This window comes from Styela clava, chromosome 12 (assembly GCF_964204865.1).
Source record: "Styela clava chromosome 12, kaStyClav1.hap1.2, whole genome shotgun sequence".
NCBI classification, from domain to species: domain Eukaryota; kingdom Metazoa; phylum Chordata; class Ascidiacea; order Stolidobranchia; family Styelidae; genus Styela; species Styela clava.
This window is the reverse complement of record NC_135261.1, coordinates 6,017,339-6,033,445: the sequence shown is the minus strand read 5'-3', so window position 1 is coordinate 6,033,445 and position 16,107 is coordinate 6,017,339. Positions and strand designations below refer to the sequence as shown.

Below are 16,107 nucleotides of genomic sequence, written 5' to 3'. Positions count from 1 at the left end.
TAAAAATTCGTCCCATCGAGATGTCTAAACATATAGAAAAAAGCAAAAACTTACAATATCACTAAATAGGTCTCAAGTTCCATCTGCGGAATCTTTATTTTAATACAGGTTTGCTAATAAAGCAAGTTTATAATCCTTCAACTTAAATAAAAAGTTTCTGATAGAAAAGAGCCGCAAAAAACACTGACTTAATCCAAAATATCCCAATTTGTTATGCTCGGCCTAGATATGATATCGTCCATGATTACAATTTTCTGTTTATAAATCATTATTGGAAAGTATTATCAAGTTTCCAAACTTAAATTGATGCCTTATGAGGACCGTGGCTTCAAAGAATTGACTACGTGCTAATCAAAATCCTTGATACACAGCAATTGCACCTGCCACATATGGCCTTGTGCTCAATAGCAGTGATTCCCAAAGTGGCGGCTTCCCTGATTTATAGCGAAACAACGGCGGTTTTGATGATGAATTAATTTTATAATCTACGACCGAGTAGTGGATTATATATATGTTTTTACGCAACAGAATTTATCGTGAGACACGTTTAGATTAAATTATATTATAGCCCAACAATTTAGTAAACAGCTACTGATGCTGAGTGCAGGGTTTCAATAGCGCAGAAAATATTCAAACAGAGGTCCTTGAGATGAATTGCAATGGGAAAATAAAATTCATATTCTATTCGAGAGATGCATCACTGCTGGATTTTTATAAAAATGTATCTTCTTAAAATAAATCTCCATCAAAATTTAACAAACCATGCGGAAAAATTCACTTCGATGTTCGGAGGTGCGAACGATTATTTTCGAAAACGAAAATTAAAAAGAACAAGCAGATGGTTAGTGATGCCCATTTGGAAAATGTTCCAATTTTGGCTTCATTCAGCGATCTAGCGTGATGCAGCAACAAAACAGTGTCACATTAAATGCCCTTTGTAATTTGAGTTGTCGCAGTCTTCGCTCGCTGTTCCGTTTTAATTTTCAAAAAATATGCGGTTGCCAAAATCTGCAACCCTTAGTATTGCCGCGCGAGCGACAAAAGGTTGCCGACCTCTGACATAGCCGATGGTCGGTTACGTCTTCCCGCACTATCAAGTCCGTGAGTCTGAAACAAATAAATGGCTAATTAATTCTATGAACTGGTAACCGGACTGGAGGCCGTGGTACATGATGATGAATCAAAGATGAATTTTACCGAAGCTCGTTATGATGTATTTTGAAGCAGGTCATCAGGCGATACCCGGCGATTTTTGTGGAGACAGAACCCTGGATTTTTTTTATTTCCGACCTCTTATATGGTGGAAATGGCTATCAAAACAACGAAATCGCATTTCCATCAGTAAACGGGATGATCTGAGATTGTGCCTGGCGAAAATATCACCAAATATTAAAAAATCTTGCTGAAGACCACCAAGATCGTCAATCTCATTAAAAACGCTATAAATTGTGATTTGTCTTTTTGTTTACTTGGTCTGTAACATATTCTTTTCCGGATATTACATTTTTGTAGTGCCGGGGGGTTATGGTACGAAATAATTTGGGAACCGCTGCTCTATAGCGTTAAGCGCAACTTCCATAACAACTTGCTAAGATTTCCCATCAACAAAATGTTCTTTCTGTCTTGGCTATCGGAATAAGCTCAGTTTTTATTTCATAGTCAAATCGAACAATTTTTAAATATCAACCTTATACAATAAGCAGGATAAGATAAGATACTAATAAATGTTATAATCTCTATAAATTGGGAAAATGTTGAGAAGCCCTCTAAGCTTGATATGATTCGTAGATTCGGATTTATGCAAAAGACGATTCTAAGAATTTATGATCTGATTCGCTTTGAATATTCGGATCAGTCAGTCAGCTCACATTAATTATTAGTTCAACGAAAACAACAACACAATAATCTGAAGCAACAGTTGTCTTCAATCTTGCCAACTCTTCGATCAAGGTTGCTGTATTTTTGGTTTGCTTGTTCCAGCATCCGCTTTGTAGTTGCAAATTCTTTTTGTAAAGTTTTGAGTTTTGCCTTTTCCGTGCAGTTCTTTACTTCTATCTCAACAACTCTTTGACTCAAGTGTCTGGTTCTTTGGTTTGCTCGTTCCAGCATCCGGCTTGTAGTTGAAGATTCTTTCCCTAGATTCTCCATTAAACCATTGAGTTTTGCCTTTTCCGTGCAGTTCTCTTCTTCTATCTCACCAACTTTTAAATCGAGGCTTTTTACTTTTCTACTTATACTATTTAGCTCTGCATTGGTAGATGCCGTCCATGCCGATAGTTCCTGCAAACTATTTTTGAAATCTTCCAATGATTCGTTCACATTATCAGCAACGTTTTGAGTATCTCCCGTTGTTTTATCTACACAGTCATCAGCTATCTGTTTAGTTTCACGCCGTGATTTATCAACTAAGCTTCTCATCTCACGCATAAGAAGACTATGACGTGCGAGTTCGGAATCGAGTCTATCAATTTTTTTCAATTCTGTTGCGACGTTTTCCAATTTGGCAGAATTATATTCAAATTTAGAAACTAACATACTGATTAGCTTGCCCATGCACACTGCTGAGATTTTTGTTCTCACATCTTTCATAATTTCATTGCGCAAAAAATTGTCAGAAAATTTACTCAAAATAAGTGAGTCGAAGAGGGCTGGAAATAACTTTTCTCTGTTTTCTGTGTCAGCTGCAATCCAATGATTTATTGCATTCCATACGGTTATTTCTTCATTGCTATAGATTATATCTGAAGACAAATATGTTTTCATATCTGCTAATGAAATTGTTGTGAACTCTGTCGTTGGGGATATTCTACTAAAGTTTTCCATCACATATTTGCCAACGGCCTCTAACATTTCTGCACAACTAAAATTTGTCGCCAAGGTCTTTATGAATCGCCAATCGCCAGAAGAAATGTTCCATTTTCGAGATTCATTGGTGCGTCTTTCAGTTCCGGGACGACACAATTCTGGGAAAGCACTGTGTCTGTCGTTGTGAACACGCAGCCATTTTATTAGTTCTGGAAGTTTCTCTTTCCTAATATCAACATCAACTTTCTTCATGTAAGCGATGAATTCTTCCTTTGGTACATCTTTAAAATCGGCCAACATAGCAATTTGAGAAAAATTTTCAATAATTAAATTAGTGACCCGTAATTCAAATTCTCGTTGTTTGCTCTTTTTTGTCAGAATTCTGAGAAAAAGTAAATTTGCGACATAATTGTTCCAATCCGCAAGAATCCGTCCTTTTTTTATATAAAAGCGACGATCTAATGAAAGCATGTCTGATCTACTGTCGAATGGAATCTTCAACGACGTCAAGGATGATTCACGGCTACGCCATTTGGATAAATACTTTTTCGCAAAAACGTGTTTGCATTCACCACATGATACAACATGCCTATCCGTCCAAACAATATTCCTGAACTCCGAAGTTGCAAATTTTGTTACTTCACAGATCCTAAGCATTTTGCAAACCTCGGGATATTTGCTTTTGGTTTTTCTGACCCATTGCGACAAAAACATCCATATCTCAAAAACAGATGATTCATAAACATGCGCCAGTTTCGAAATATCGGTGACGTCATCGCTACAGAGATGTCGTATTTCTTCGAGACAGGAAACACGAAGGAGATTCTGCGCTATAAAATTGTTGCAAACACATTCATTTCCTGTTTCTTTGCCATTGTATAATTTAAATAAATTATTTATAAAAATGCAAGTAGACAGTTCTATGTGTTCTTTACAAAATTTGATACAACGATCTGTAACCTTTTCCAGTCGCCACATGTGAGATACTTGCAATACTTCAGCTACATTGTCCATATCTAACATTAGTTCATCGCCATACATAAAATCGATGCATTGTTTCACTCCTTCTTCTGTGACGTCATTCATCTCGCAAAATCCTTGTTCAGATTCCAACAGATCGTTGTCAAACATTGCTGCAAAATAAGGTATACGACCTAGCACAAAGCGATGAACAGGAAATATCTCATCCGCGACTTTGATAGAAAAGTCGCAATATTTGTCTCTATCAACAGTGTCTGGAAGAATGATACTCGACATCACGCCGTTAATAAATCCGGTCGGATGACAATTTTGCCGATTTGTCAATATTCCGTCTGTAACGATGCTAATAATGCCTATATAAAATATATATATAGATAGAGAGAGAGAGACTCTGTAAAATAACAACACTTGGAGCATAAACCTACGTCATCGATGACCCATAGACGTACCTACTATTCGATAAACAATAATTTTTCGACGCCTGTATCAACGTTTCAGTCACTATAGGCATATTGTAATCAGCGCTGGGCATTTTCAAAAGCCTGGTGACTGATTTTTCGAGTCGAATCTCGAATTATTGCAAGTTATGTAATTGAATGTGATCTTTTTATTCTCCTGGATCCCCCAGACACATAAATTACTAAAAACGGATGGAATCCATCACTAGTTTTAGACAGTTTGCTGAGAGTTCACATACAATAAAAAATGTTTCATCAAAAACTCACTATAAGGAGAAAAGAGTAATATGTCAGAATTGCACTGTAAAAATATTATTCAATAAAAAAAAAGAGGAAGTCACCTCTCCATTTGGGGGATAAATAGAAACAAGATGGCGTCGATTCGAAATTTTCGATTTCCGATTCGAATGACTTGCTATCCGATCCTATATGCCCAGCCCCAATTGTATAAATATGCAGTTTCTAATGATTTCCTCATTGGTCCGCTGAGGGGCGTCGATTGTAAATTTTCTCTGTGAATTTATGCAATTTATCTTTTTCATCATCTGAAACTTCCTGACTATTCCTTTTTTTTTCGAATTCTGCTGGTTAAATAAGTTTGGTTGGAACGCACACCGTGTAATAGCACGTCGTGTTAATGTGGGGCGGTGTAGGCTGGGCTTACCATAGGTCCCGGTTTATCCGGGACAGTGCCGATTTTAGCATGTTTTTCATTAGTCCCGGCGATAGACTTAAATGTCCCGGTTCTTCACTATCCTAGCCATAAATAATTTTTTTAATTGATAGTTGATAGATACTGTTGCAAAAATTTTTTTTTTTCACGGAGGCAGCCGATTTCCCCTTGATTTGCGTTTCACTTCACTAGTTTAGATAGATAGATAGAACCATGCGTTAATTTAACACCCAACTGTATTGTCGTTGAATCATCAAAATGCCGGAAACAAAGTGCAAGTTTTCTGATGGGTTGCAATAAAGAATATTTTACGCGTATAGTTATGATTTTGGGATCAGAGATATCCAACCTGCATGACATAAACACGCTGCAAAAATGTGAGATCTACCAAATTAGAATTAAAACAAATTCTCAAAATAACTATTAAAAACCATATTGAAGCAAAAGCATTAGATTACAAATTACAGCCTTAGTAAGACACATCATGATTCCTTTTTTTCACACTATCCAAATAGATGCTTCTGGGTGTAAATGTATAAGATACATCGTTTTACCAACACGACTCTATACATGGTAATTATACAAATGTTTTCTACACTGAGCAATCCAACTACCAGGCCTGCCATAGAGCAAGTCGACTAGCAGTTCCTACAAAATAAATAAACAATGACACAAAAAGTCACTATCGGCATCCATACTTCTACATCTTACATCTTCAGAAAATTCCTCGCTAGTTGTTAGTCAAAATTTAGAGTTAAAGTGCTGCTTCGGAAGAGCAATTTTTTAAACCACTCCTTATTAAGTTTATTGCTTATACACCACATCCAGACCTTCTCAGACGCGTTTTTACGACCAAATGGTTCGTTATGTGATTAATGATAGATCAATCATCAAATGGTTTGTTTTGGAGGTAGAGATACCTGCAAACATCGTAAAATATGACAAATAGGAATTCGTCATGCTACTTATAAAATTATGTAAGCCTAAATCATTTTATCGGTTCTGAGTAAAACGTAAAAAAAACTTCCTGAATATAATGTTATGCCATGGTTCAATTTTAGCCGTATTTAAATTTGTACGTATGACGCATTTACCTATAACTTGAGGGCACAGGCAATTTTGCAACTTGATTATATTCATCAGTCCTAAAAAGCTCATACGAAAAGCGTATGTAATTTACAGTATTTACATTCCACTCTGTTTGATACCATACAAGTTATCGGTTTTTCTATGTTCAAAATTTTTATATTTTTTATTTATATCATATTTTATCAATATGACGCACTCTTGCCAAAAAAGATTTTCCATGAATATTTAATACAAAGAATAAATACCAATGTATTTTTAAGTAAAGGCCATACAATATGAACCGGACTCAAAAAGTAGCATAATACAAGTGTCCAGCTCCCTATGCTATAGTTGGGTTCTGATTAACCAACCAGTAAGCAAAATAAGCACGGGCTTAGGGTACAGAGGAAAAGGGGGCTCCACAAAATTTTCCATAGTTGAATTTTGAATGGCGCTTTGTTTAATGAAATAATTCGAGTTGGTCTGACGACTCGGACTTCAATATTGGGTCAGTTAAAATAAGTATTTGCCTATTTTTCGTCAGGAGTATCATATTAAACATCTCTAAATGAGTAGGAAAACCAGAGTGACGATTACTATTCAATACTGTTAAAAAGCGTCAGTCGTTACGTGTTAAATGTTAAAATAGAATTCCACAGTAACTTCTATCCTTTTTCAATATTCGAGTTCCGCGACCCCTATTAAGTAGGCATTGTTATACAAGCGCCTCGCTTCTCTGATACTACCGGTATGCATTCACTCGGAATAGCGAGATGTACGTTTTGTACTACTTCTAATAATTGCGTTTTGAGTCAAAAATCGGATCAAATTGAATAGATATAGTCATAGTCAATCAATTTTTTCATCCAGTAAATAATATAATACGATATTGACAAAAAATAAAATCAAACACACATTTTTACTGGGGAAGACATCTCTAGGCAAACCCACCAGATAACAAACGTATGGGGATTCTCCGATTGGATAGGCAAGCAAAGTTCAGAGTTGCTGAAGTGTGTAAACTGATGGAAGTATTAGTTGATATGGTAACTTTGCATTTCAGTTTGATCCAGTGGTGCAGTACTGGCCGGGCATTGAAAGAAATGTGATGAATTAAAGAAGAAAACAGGTATAGTACTTTGTGTGAAATTTTGTACTCTTTAATAAGCCCAAAATTTTTCCCGCTCAAAGTTTGTGAAAAACTGGCCTATTTCACCCAAATGGCAGTCCAGATTCAGTATTTACAGCTAGGTTGCTGCTACCCTGATAAGTTCGCAGCAGTAAACACTCTTGAATACCTAAAAAGATTAGCAACGATTCCTCGAATATCATTTATATACACACGCTGCATTTCTACACCAAATAACTCAGGATGTAAGATGAGATATTTTAAGTTATATACAATCAATGTTCCCTCTAATTTTTTGTAGTATGTGTGCGCAGAAATTTTGGTGTGTGCGCACTTTTTTGGAAATGACTAATATTTGTGCAAAAACCAATGAAGAAATTTTGGCGTTCTAACCGGGTAATAAGTGGGCCAACAACAAACTTTCTCAACCTGCCAACCGAGCACATTGTTACATTACATCAAAATACGTCTGTGCGCAGTAAATCTATGCGTGTGCGCAGCCTCTGAAAGCTGTGTGCGCGCACACACGCGCACACCTTAGAGGGAACACTGTATACAATTTTGATTTGGCCCATGTAATAATTATCCTAAGCTAAGCCGAAATGACATACACTACGCATTACGCAAAAAGGAAAAATAATGTTACTTTGTTAAAGTAGAATTTTTCCGCGAATGCTTGTATGCTGTAAGATTTGAAAGTCATTTACACTGATATAAAAAGTTAATTTCCGGAAGTTATTTACATAACCATCATTTTTTATAAAAAAATATCCAACCAAGTGCAATTTACGGGTATTAATAGCTATAATTAAAAACCTGGCGAATAACCAGGGTGACCTGACCAGGAATAACTGGCTGCCCTGGGGGGGGGGGGGGGGGGGGGGGGTTCATTCGTGTTTCCAAAATTAGTTGTAAATTAGGTAACTCACTTGTCATTATGTCTTCCGAGAAAATTCGGTTTAGTTGCAATATTTTGGAATTAGTCGCTAATTATAGTTATAGTACCCGTAAACTGCACTTGGTTGAATATTTTTATAAAAAAAATGATGGTTATTTAAATAGGTTTGTAAGCACCAACTCTACACAAAACACAATTAAAATAAGCTGTAATAAATTTGCCATACCAAACTACCGGGAGAATGTTTCTGGGGTCAATCAATCAATTTTATTTGGTTACTCTGATAGAAACGAAACAAAGGTTAGGAAATATTTAGTATGCTACTTCAAGTTAAGTTTATTTTTTCCAACAGTAAAAGGTGAATTCTACACGAAATATATATATACGAAAAGATAATCACACATTTCAACTGGGGAAGGGAAGCCGCGAGGAAAGAAAACTGGTTATCAGCAGCGACACCCAATGACCCAACGATCTAATTCAGGGGTTCCCAACCTTTTTTATCTCAATTTCCCACTTTCAATAAGGCCGAGTTTTTGAGTGGAAGTGATGACTCCTCTGCGACCCATGGGCCGGGGCCACGGCCCATCGAATTGCGCCTCGTCCCATCAGGCTATGGACCTTTCCCCGACCTTTGACCCCCGGGAAATTCTCCCTATACTCTACCATTGCAAAATTTTCAGGGCTATTTTAAGAATGCTTTTGCGAGTTGGCGCCTGTAAAATGAGTTATGTGTTTCAAACCATCATTATGATTCATCGCATACAACAATCTGTTTTTTAAAAGTACCGGTAAAGAATTTCAGGCTAGTCTATCACAGTTATTTTTACACTAATTTTTATTACTGCAATTAAATTAAAGCTACTAGGAAGACAGTGTGATCATTGAATTATCTGATTTATATTTAAGTTTTCTAAACACAACTGGAAACTAACGAATAGAGTTCAAAATCGCGAAAACGAGGTAATGTTTACAACCACGTTTGAAAATCTGTCTGAGTGAGAAAAGTGTCTGAGCGAATGCGAAAAGGGGGCATTGTTACGTCACTTTTTGCATCTTGCTGATTGGCCAATGTCACGATGTAAACAAGAAAGTCGATGCTCGGGGAAAGGTCCATTGGCCGCGGCCCATCGAGTTGTGTAAAGGGACTATTCACTTGGCTAACACAGGCAGTCCCCGAACTCATAATAGAACTATAATGTAAAAAATCTAAAAAATGTCTGTGAGGCTGTTATCGGCCGACCAAAGATCAAAATGAGTTACGTAGCACAATCAGAATATCATGGCCAACGACGTGATATTTTACTAAAGTTTCCATTAATTGAATAGGAATCTTTTTCCGCTTCATGGCATATATTGTGATTTTCATTGTGTAATATTTAATAATTGTGTTGTTGTGCGTACATTTTAAGAGGAGAATTCTATTTCCACTTGCAATCTACAAATTTCCCACTAGTGAGAAATTTCCATGAAATTACTCACCGATTGGGAATGGGAACCACTGATCTTGTTCAGTTACCGTACGGTACTGCTATTGTCGAGAGTGTAGCTTTTACGGTACCGGTGGCGGTACTATATACTGATATAGTAAATTAATTAACTATCGTAATAGCTTTAGGGATAGATTAGGGTTGTCATATCTGGAAAGACAAAATCCCGGCAACATTTTACAAGTAACATTGACCAATTTTGCAGACAAAACACTTGGGGTCTCGTGTAGTTTCATACCGGAACCTAACATTTAGTTTTGTACCTAACGTACCGTACTTCTAGTGGGTTTAGCATAACAATTTTTTGTTATGTCAATCCTAACCCCCACCTGACTACGCCATTCAAAAATTACGTCATTACGACACCGCAATCACGTCATAGAGCTTGCCAAATATACGAGCGTTCGCCCGAAATGGTACGATAAACGTCATCGATCTCTCTCATATCGGGATCAGCGCGACACGAAAACGAGAGAAATAGCTGTTCAATTTCGGGTGCTCGTCTGCGCGTCTTGGATGACAATTCGTATAGTTTGAAGGGCTCTATTACGTCACTGTGACGTCGTAGTGACCTAATTTTTGGATGGGGTAGTCAGGCGAGGGTTAGGATTGACATGTGAAAAAATTGTTATGCTACACCCACTAGAAGTACGTTAGGTACGAAACCACATGAGACCTGTGGTACGGTATTGCACCAATTTTCTAATAAGCCGTGTTCCTTTGGCTGACGGACAACTGACCAGGGTCCAGAGACAACAGGACAACTCGACTACAGAGAGGCCTGGTGAGTTGTCCGTCTTTTCGCATTTTCTACGGTGGTGTTTTAGGTCCATAGAAATATGATTTTGATATTTTTATGGCTCAAATGTTGAGAAAAATACATGAATAATGTCTAGAAAACATTTTTATTTGTATAAGTGGCTTATTTTGCTCATGTTTCATGAATACAAATACAGGGTCTGGTATAGTTTAGTACCACATGTACTTCTAGTTGACCTGGCTCAACAATTTTTGTATATATCAATCCTAACCCCCACCTGACTACGTCACCGAAAAATTACGTCATTACGACGTCACAGTGGCGTAATAAGGCCCACCGACGTATGCGGATGGTCGTCCAAAACGCGCAGACGATCACCTGAAATCGAGCAAGCAATTTCTCTCGTTTTCTCGTCACAACGATCACTATAGGAGAGAGATCGCCGGCTTCAGCAAGTTCGTTATCGGAGGCGCAGATGTCATTTCGGGCGATTGTAATTATACTTTGGCAATCCCTATGACGTGATTGTGACGTCGTAGTGACGTAATTTTTGGATGGCATAGTCAGGTGGGGGTTAGGAATAGCATATGCAAAATTCGTTATGCTACGCCCACCGGAAGTACTTGTGGTACTAAACTATACTAGACCCCAAATACAGTCTACCGACGAAATTGGAGTAACGTTAGCGAAGTTAGACTGTTGACTTATAGAACTGAGTGTGTTTAAATTTTTGAACTTTATTGGTTTCCAATGTATTGAATGAGCACCTTTAAATATATTAAAACCTTTATACTTCACAGTAATACTTAGGTATTCATGAATGTGAGCTTAGTAGTCTATGGTCAAACTCGCCTACTGAGCAGTCTCTCGACAGACGGTCAACTCACCAGTCGAGCAATCGCTCTGTGACGTCACGTCATCGATGCTTGAGGAGAAGACAACTCGACTACAGAGCAACGAGGGGCAGACAACTCACCAGTTTAACAATCGCTCTGCGAAGTGGATCTCTTGCTGTATGTAAGCATAATCACAAATTTTGCCCACCGAGACTGGTGGGCCATATAAGTGTGACGTAAAAAGTTACATTTTATGAACAATATTAACAGTGTTACAAAGCAAAGGTGGAAAACAATAAGCCACGTGCCAAAATTAAATGTAATCGGAATCTTAACAAATCCATTGAGATATTTTTACCTAAAATATCGAAGTTAAGTCTTAGTTTGGTTGTGGTACCATCAAGCGGGCCAGATTGAGTCACCCAACAGGCTGGATTTGGCACAAGGGCCGTACTTAGCCCATGTCTGCTCTAGCCTCTGAAATGTCTCATTAGGGTCCACTCTACTGAAAAGTTTGAAAACCGCTGATTTTTTTTTGTTACCAAATCTTTTATTAATAACATTCATTTTTACAATATTTCAGACGTGCACCAAAATTTGCAAGCCTATAGAGCAGTATATGCTGAAGAATATATAACATCTGAGAGAATCGAGCAAACGTGGAACAACACTTTAAATGGTTACTGCGACTCGACTCTCTTGAGCAAGTCGTGTGTAAAAATGAAGTTGACAAAGGCCTTCTGCAAGTCCAAGGATTGAAAGATGGATGTAATAATCTTGCGATTTACAACCCTACAATTCGAACCTTTTGGTTTCTATCTTTTCCAACTTTGAGGGAATTTAGAAGATCTGGAAGTTGGAGAGCCATTGAAACGCCAAGCATTTGTGTATGGGCATTGCTCTGCTCTCCTCAAAATAGTCACTGACAAAACTGGTTTATTTCTGCTGTGATACTAGGTCGTCATTCGAAAGCATGCTTCGTATCATGAAATGATTTAATTTTGGTTCTCACTCGGAGTCTTTTTCTGGTTACTATGAGACTGTATTTCCCGGAGATGATTTCTACGTACTTGCTACAAGGTTGGTAACCATGGACACTACGAATGGCAACTGTAACTCTGATTAGTGGAAATTCATCAAGCCAGAAACTGTCCCCTAGTGGCTGAGAACCATCACAGCGAACCGTCTCGCTAGAGGTAAGATCGGGCCCAAAAATTCCAGCCCAACCGAGCCTGTGGGTATTAAACCCGACCCGGGCCCGACTAATTAACTGGATTTGCAGACCAGAGCCCGAATCAAACCCGAAATTTCATATCTTATTAAGGAGTTCTTTGAATTGTCATTGCAAGAGTTTAGTACAGTATGTGTCATGTTGATGAGGCAACTACTATTTTTATGCAGACCACGGTCTCTCGTGGCCAAAACGCCTCATTTATAAAAAAGCCTGACTCGAACATAATGATTGACATTTTAGGCCCGAGCCTGACCCGAAATTCGACTTTAGATCTTAACTCTAAGTCTCGCTTACAGTGGAACATACAATAACCAAACCAATGTATGATTGTGGACTATAATGAGTTTACAACTCCTAGAAAGACTGCTCGGTGAAACAGTCTACGATGATGTCTCTTCTTTTTGTTCAAACTTACTGGGCAAGTTACAACATTCCTTTTTTTTCCGAAATTATTCGACGGTTCTGGTCAATCAGTGATGGTAGCTAAATATGGCAACTGGTTCACACACGACAAAAATCCTTGAGCGAAAGTATTCGCTCGCAACAACAAAAAAGTTGTCGACATGGATAGCCTGATTAAATTAATGAGATACAATGATTTCAAAAATGATCCGATATCGAGATGTAATTATACTCCGCCCTACAGCGCTAAAAATTAAATCGCAGCACATTGTGAGTTAAATCCAGCAGATGCTTTGTTTTTGTTTGGATTACTAAAACAACAAGACCATGCTGCTATGGACGTAAAAGCAACTTTGTATTCCTTATAAAATGTTATTGTCATGATGGCGGAATCTGCCCCAATCCGCGATCAACAACCAGTTTTTGAGTTTTAAAAACTATCGTATGCAAATTTGTCCCATCTTGGAATGCCTGCTAGGTTTGATTTCAGCCCTGTACTGTTTGTATGGCATAAATGATAAGTTTAATTTAGCCCTGTGTTGTTTTTATGGGATGAAACGTCAACTCCATGCTGAGGTATTAAACTTTCATTCCAATTTATCGTTTTAATTATAATCTTCAAATTGTACTCACACAAATGTATTTCATCTGGGAATGCCCGATAAGTTTGATTCAGCCCTGTACTTTTTGTATGGGATAAATAATAAGTTTATTTTTGTGTATGTGATAAATAAAGTCAAGTCTATGCTAAAGCCTAAAGTTTTAATCTATTTTTACCATTTTTAATCATAATTATTAAATTTTTACTCAGATTCATACTGGTATATTAATGTTGAATTATTGTTTAATATTGAACTGTGCCTTTGCTGTGAGTGAGTTTCTGATACTTCTCTGATATGTAGCGAAGCCAAAGGCCAAATTGTATTGATTTTTTGTTGTCATATGTAATCTATAAAGTCCCTTCACAATTCCAATATGGTTATGAAGTCAGTTCTCGATTTATCTTAACCAGGTTTGTTGTTTTTTAATCAGTAATTGTTCAAATATTTTTACCTAATTAAATATATCTCAACACAATATTATAAAAAAATTGAAAATTTATTGAAAATACATGGGCCGTAAATATCCAAAATAAATAAATTCAAATATCCAAAAAGGCGGGCAAGATAGAATCTAACGAATATTTTTATTTCAACTTTCATTCCATTTTATCGTTTTATTTACACCCCGCTGTTCAAGAACCACTGATATAGAAATACCTTTTTCTCACTTGAAACTCGAAAATCCCAAGTTTGTACTGTCTGGGAAAAACGTAAAAGAATCCAAAGTTATTGCATTCAAATTCTTTGCGTATCCTAGACCTAGAGCTTTCAAAATCGGGATTTTCTTGAATTTTAGGTCAAATTTCTCGCAGTCTAAAGCTGGGGGACCATTTTTGTAATATGGAGTCAACAGTCTGTTGTAAATTGGCCCCTTTTAAAACCTCTTCTCCCCCTAAGCTCTAACTCTTTATCATCTAAACCACGATTTTTTTGCAGCCCACAGTTGGAAGTCTATTTTTTATCTCCGGAGTCAGAGTTGATTGTAAATTGGCCCCATTTACAGCCTAATTTTCAGACAGTATACTATTTTCCACTTTGAAATTTTATAACAGTATATCATTATGCTTTTTTATTGTGTGAATATTTATTGCAATAAATTGATCATATGCAAAATATTACTGCTTTGTGTGCTTTATTCCATTGAGTTCTCAAACTTTTGGTGTTACAAAGCCCCGCAATAAATTTAAAAAATAAAAACACATCATATGCCGATTAATGTCCCTGAGTAAACTAGAAAATTACTTTATTTAATGTATTTACTGCTTCGTATTTGAGCCTTTGGGTATCTCTCACAAAGCCTTTGTTCTCCTTATGGAACATTTTGAGAACCCATAATTAATGGCATTGTCTTATAATTCCCCGTAATTAAGAGTTTTCACTCTGATATACAAACGAAAATATCGATCGAAAGTTAGGGGATCCCACAAAACAGCGCTATTACTCCATAGTGACACCATTAATTAATAACTCGCTAATTATACGACATAATTCATCCAAAATCAATGGGCTTCTGTCCGAGATATGATGAACGCACATGTCAAATTTGGAGCAGATTCAACCTCGCTTTCGTGAGATATTGCGTGCATCTCACAGACAAATACTTATCAACATACTTACCGATCAAGATCGATAAGTAGAAATGGTCTTTGTGATTCATGATAGCAGTGTTTGCTAGGTTTTCACTCTTGAGCAAAGCTAATACATACATAAAAGAGCCTCTATTTACAGATTTACCGCTATTTAGTCATCCTGGATGAGGTTGTATCAATGGAAATCGAACTTATCTTCAGCGTCACAGTGACGTCTAATGCAAAAGCAAGTTGGGGTAACTTAATGAGCCTAATAGTCAGTAATCGAAGTGTAATGATCTCAGGAGAAATGTAGCTCAAGTAACTTAGCTGAGGGTTTCATCAAACGTACTTCTTTCCTTGCCCTTATAGTAAGTAGCAAGGGCGTTTTTTTTAACCCTGATACAATAAAGGAATATTTTGATTGGATAAAATTTGACCAATCAGAAAATTCCAAAGTCACGTGACCTGCGCACAACCAAAACGGACATGCACCTGCCATGCGCAAAAATTCACTGTTTTTGACGGTCGCCAGATTTCAGAATTTCATTTTCTAAATGGTCGGACACTTTAACAGGAAGTTGAACTTCCTTACCGGAAGTTCCTAATTGCCATGCGCACGGAAATACTAAACGCCCATTGGCTGATTTAAAATTTCTCAACCTGCGCAGTAGATTACCGGTCATCTACTTGCCATGCGCGAGATTTTTCGAAAAATACCGGTTGCCAGATTTCAGAATTTCGTTTTTAAATGGTCCGATTCTGGATCAGACCGTTCAAAAACAAAATTCTGAAATCTGGCAACCGTCATTTTTCGAAAATCTCGCGCATGGCAAGTAGATGGCCGGTAATCTACTGCGCAGGTATAGAAATTTTGAATCAGCCAATGGGAGTTTAATATTTTCGTGCGCATGTCAATTAGGAACTTCCGGTAAGGAAGTTCAACTTCCTGTTAAGGTGTTCGTCTGCGCATGGCTGGAAAATGACAGATGGAGTTCTGTGTCGATCACGTGACCTGAAATACGCGTTATGATTGGCTGTTGTTAGATATTGATAAAAATATAAAATATCCTAACTCGACTACGTGTCTCTAAGTTACTCCTTCCTGTTCTGGTCTAAAGGCGGGCGGACTTGGTAGTATAAACCTCAAGCCTACTAATTGTAAAATAATTTATAATCATTGATTTAAATGATTTTCCAACA

General features: G+C 37.3%; 1 protein-coding gene and 1 long non-coding RNA gene across 3 annotated transcripts in view; one reads left to right on the top strand and one right to left on the bottom strand.

Annotated features, from left to right (window-relative positions):
* LOC120329268 (mitogen-activated protein kinase kinase kinase kinase 3-like) overlaps nucleotides 1–16,107 on the bottom strand; it is a 362,445-nt gene that overhangs the window by 149,970 nt on the left and 196,368 nt on the right. The gene's annotated exons all lie outside the window — the stretch shown is intronic.
* On the top strand, nucleotides 7,003–14,454 carry LOC120330193 (uncharacterized). 2 transcript variants are annotated; one of them, XR_013479631.1, is made up of 3 exons: nucleotides 7,003–7,114; nucleotides 11,063–11,275; nucleotides 11,682–14,454. It is a non-coding gene; the product is annotated as an uncharacterized LOC120330193 (long non-coding RNA). The 2 variants fall into 2 exon arrangements; XR_013479630.1 differs by lacking the exon at nucleotides 7,003–7,114 and adding an exon at nucleotides 10,108–10,286.